Source organism: Meleagris gallopavo, chromosome 6 (assembly GCF_000146605.3).
Source record: "Meleagris gallopavo isolate NT-WF06-2002-E0010 breed Aviagen turkey brand Nicholas breeding stock chromosome 6, Turkey_5.1, whole genome shotgun sequence".
Lineage (NCBI taxonomy): Eukaryota > Metazoa > Chordata > Aves > Galliformes > Phasianidae > Meleagris > Meleagris gallopavo.
This window is the reverse complement of record NC_015016.2, coordinates 37275792-37280654: the sequence shown is the minus strand read 5'-3', so window position 1 is coordinate 37280654 and position 4863 is coordinate 37275792. Positions and strand designations below refer to the sequence as shown.

Below are 4863 nucleotides of genomic sequence, written 5' to 3'. Positions count from 1 at the left end.
AAAAAAAAAAAAAAGCACATCTGAGATAATATAGCCATATTTTACCAATGCTGAAAATCCAGGTGGTCACACTCAATAGTTTTAATTCTTTGCTGGACAAGGGCATGAAAAATAGCAAACTATTGCTGGACTTCTACACATTATTTTTTTCCAGATCCCTCTGTAACTTGACAGGCAAATTGTTTTGCAATAGCTGCTGAATTAAGGTGAAGTCCATAATTCAGATTTGAAAGTCTTAAACGCAACTTCTCCATAATTGGAAATTCAGTGCCTAGATGTCTGTCAGGGACACAGCTATTTGTATCTTGCCAAAAACAACTTGGTTCACAATCACAAGGGAAAACTTAGCTTCCCAGCTGGCTGATGTGATGTAATCTGACTCCTGCTCAGTTACCAGAGTGCTGCAGGAACATGTGTTCCATTTGTTGACAGAACAATTGTCCTGGATAGCATTTACTTACAGTTCAGTACTTCCATGAATATTACAAGAACTTAAGTCACATAGCACAGAAAGTGCAGGTAGCACTTTCCATTTTCAGTGTTCTTCTAAGCACACTGCCAGCTCACTCAGTAAATCTTCTAGATTTACTAGATATTTACTAATTGCACAGAGTACAGGCAGTTTAGGACTTGGACAGATCATGCTGTACCTCGCTTTCCTCAGCTGGCCACTCTCATTTCTTCTCACTCTAGCCCGCATAACTTCTTTGTCCAAAGTTGCCTCATGGTGGGATTTGTGCCATGGTGATTTCCTTAGTGAAAACAGAAGAAGCGTGGAAGAGGCCTTAGTGACAAGAAGGACAGTGAGTTGGATGATGGTTCAGGGAATTGCACACTTGTGATCTAATATTTATAGACTTTTTTGCAGACATCCCACCTTTTTGAACAATCTGATGAATGTTTTTCTCATTAAGAAAAAAATAAAAGAACAGATCACAAGGATCTGGAAAGTAGTAATTTGTTTGTGTTACCTGTTGGCGATCTGTGAGGAGTTGTCTTTGCTCAGACAATAATCTCTGGATTTGTGTTGTAATCCCTTCATTTCCTGAATAACACAGTCAAATTTGCCATCAATTCTTTTTCTTTTCACTTGAAAATCTTATTATAAGAAGTTGTTGTGATACTTGCTATGTTCTTTAGAAACCTCAGATAAGAGTCTTGAACTTTATAGAAGTAGCATTTACATGAGGAACTTCAACAGCCATCCCCTCATGAGGAGGTTATAGCGTCTGTAAATCCTAATCTGATTTGCACAAGGGAATACATGCAGCTCATTAGCAACAGTGTCATCTTAAGGTTAATTACAACAAAACGAAATATGAGACATGAGTTTGCCTTGTAAATAAGTGTTCCCTTATATCCACACTGCACTATCAGAGCCGGAAAACCAGAGATAGTGGGGATGATAATAAATGCAGCTAGTCTATCTCTTTAAGTGAAGGAGGAAGCAAAGTAGGCCACCCACTTCCTCCTCCAAAATATCACAGAGCTGTGTCTAGTGGGACATGTAACACATTTGCATCAGTCACGTCCTTCGGCAACAAACACCTTTTTCACGATCCTTCCTATGCTCTGCAAGAAACAACATTCAAATCTGTTCTCTCTTGGGAGGACGGAAGTGAAACAGTTGCCTCCCTGTCTTACTGAAATCTTCTTGCTAACTCTTTGATCTTCTTGCTTAATTCCTCTTCTATAATAAATGTTTCCCAACTCTTAGGGAGAAAATAGAAACAGGTAGTGTTATCCCTGTATATATAACTTATGAGTTGGAAATGGCAAACTATAACAGATGCAATAGTATTCAGCATAACACTTAATTTTCAAGCTATAATTAGATAATATTTTATAATTTTATTTACTATGATAATTTATTTAAATATTAAAGGATTGTGATTCAATGTGTAGCTATTATCTGTCCTTATGTATCCAACTTCTCAAAAGCTGAGATACCTCAAATCTAGAAATATCTGAAGTTAGATATATATTCTGGCTTAGTTGCTGGTCAGAAAGCAAACACCATAACAGTGGTTTGAAAACTCTGTACACAGCAAAGATACTTCAGGAAGTATTCTGGAAACAAAAATTAACATATTGATAGTATGCTGAGTAAAGAATAGATCTACTGATAAAATGTTAAAAAAATCTTCTTTATTTACGTTGATTATTGAAAGAAAGGAAAATGATGCTAATGGGTTTTTAAAGGTATATTTACCAAATCTTGAGTGAAGTCCTCATAATATGATGTTGTAAGGCAGAAGAGACAACTCTGAAGACATTTAGTATTTAAGTAATTGGCATGTAGTTAATTGGGCATTTTGAAACTGAGTCCAGAGGGTGTCCAAACTCATTTAGAATTTGGCTTTTCATCACAACAGCTATGATTAAACTCCCTGGGGTGATGGAAGAGAAATTGTGTGGGAAGAGCAGGATCATCTAAAGAGCCTTATGGGAAACGAGAGTTAGTGTCCCATATTGCACAATTTATCTTAACAGCTTGCAACCTAGGATACATAAATATCTTCTTTATTTATTTTTTATCATTCTTCTGTGCATGAGGGAAAAAAAGATATACATATATATATATATATAAAAGCTGACGAACCTTTAGTATTCTTCTTTGGCTGATGAAAAGGTTAGAAATTCAGTTTGGAACCTTAGGGTAGCTACTGCTGTAATAAAGGGTGCTAATTTTTTTGATGACTTGAAGGCCTGCATACATGAGGTTAAAATATTACATAGTGAACCTATACAGACAACAAATGCAGATGTGAAATGTGTTATACCACAGGATTTGAAAGAGCTTCTTGGAAGAGTTCTCTCCTACTACAGGCAACTACATGCTAATATTGTTAGGACTGCTTAGAGATCTGGCCTAAAAGGAGTAATTTCTTTCTTTCTCAAGATTGCCCCAGTTCTGTCTCAAAAGGGTTTCCTAGACTTTCATACTACCAGCGTCTAGAAACTTCATCTAGCCTAAGCTGTGCAAATGCTATCTTTTAAGTTAAACATCCATTCTTCTCTGTGTCCTACAGACGGATCAAAGATGATGGCTGCTGCAAGGCAGAACAACGTGAAGGTGGAATGTCATGAAGGCCTCTTCTGCTGGTAAGCTGGACATGGTGATGCTGAGCTGGTCACCTAAAACCAGGAACAACTAAACATATGATTAAGTCTGGGGATGTATTTCACTGCTGTTCTGTATAAGAGACTGAAATATCTTACATTTAGATATTGTACACAAGAAGGATAAGAGAAGAAATATAATTTTTTTTGTTAAAAATCAGTTGCATATTTTTTCCACACGTATAGAAATATAACTGAAAACTTTCTGTAAAACTTTCTGTTGCTATTGTTGATGGACAAAATCCTTATTTGTGATACCATCAGATATTTATGAGAAAAGCTAATACTAAAGAGGAATAAAAAAAAAAAGATGGACACACAGCAAGGATGTTTGGTAGTTTGTTGGAGACCTTTCATATAGTATGTGGCCATGAATTCTAAAATGTTTCTGTTCACCAAAGCAAGTAAAACTCCTATTGTCAGAACTCTGTAATGATTTCAGTGTTGTAACATACCTGAAAATGATTAAGCAGCAGATTTTTTTTTCCTTTTCTCTTCTGTTCTTTTTTTTTTAAAGATATACTGAAACTGAAACAAATTTCCCTACACTTAAAGTAGTTATTGAAAGGTATAACTCCTCAAACATAACAGTTTTAAAATGTGTATTTAACTTTATGTGGGAGAACAAAGAAACATAAGTATAATTGGTCTTTAAAGACAAGAGAAAGGAGGAGAGAAAATGAAGGGGAAGTGATTTTATTTCCTAAGAAACCTGTCTTGACTTGCTGTAAGCCTTTCAAATCTACTTTACTCATCTAAAGCTGTACTGATTGAACTGTAATAATGGTGACATCACTGTTTTGTTTACACTGAAATGTCTTTTGAGGGCATCACAACAGAGATGGTTTAAGGACAGGTATTGATTATGCCTCATCTTTGGAATTTGGTAATTATGATGGTGCACCTCAAACATGCTGCACTTGTCCTCTAGTCTGTTTTTTCCTGAGCTTTAGATTATAATCTCCTCAGGCCTGTGATTATTTCTTCATAAGCATTTAAAAACCACGTAGAACAATAAATCTCCAGCAAAGATACAAGAATAACTCTGCTCCTTGGCCATACTAATATACAATAAATATTTAGTCACCATTTTTGCAGGTTGCTATTGGTTTCTATTTGATCCTGTTGTTCATATGTCTTCTAAGATGGCATGGTATTCATCTTCACAGTTGCCTAAGTTTTTGTTTGTTTTGTTTAGTTACAACACCACTATTGCTGCATTCAACACACGCACAAGAGAGTTTTGATAAGAGCGTTGAGAGCTTCAATTAATTTCCATACCATATACAGTTTTAGACACCTTGAACTCTTAATTTTTTTGAGTGTTTAGTTCTTTATGACACAGATATTCAAAATGCAACATCCACTAGCTTTATTTGCAAGTGTATTTGCCTTTCCACAGTTCGGATCAGATAAACAGGCACCGGGAATGTAAAGAATGCACAACTTAGTTCACTATGTAAGAGAAAGTTTCATTTTTGAAATTGTGATGTAGGAATACGTTGGGAGGTGTCAATCTCAGTTTAAATGATCTTTCTTTTAACTTTCAGTCCTGAGACTCTTCAGTTTTTCTGCTACATTCCTCTCTCCCTAGACCCTTTTCTTTTTCATTCAGAGCATTTGGCCAAAATGTTACTTCCTACTTTTGTGTCTTTCTTGCCTCCTCCTCCTTAACATTCGGCTTTTACACTTCTAGTTCTCCAGAGATCAGCATCTTTATCAGCAGTGATTTGCTTGGTG

General features: G+C 35.9%; 1 long non-coding RNA gene across 3 annotated transcripts in view; it reads left to right on the top strand.

Moving 5' to 3' along the window:
* Nucleotides 1-4257, top strand: part of LOC104911529 — a 40314-nt gene extending 36057 nt beyond the window's left edge. For 2 of the 3 annotated variants that reach the window (XR_002116135.2, XR_793972.3), the window contains one exon: nt 3033-4256. This is a non-coding gene — a long non-coding RNA (uncharacterized LOC104911529). Of the gene's footprint in view, nt 1-3032 lie in introns of all 3 variants that reach the window. The other variant, XR_002116136.2, reaches the window with a different exon arrangement.
* Nucleotides 4258-4863: the final 606 nt, after the last annotated feature.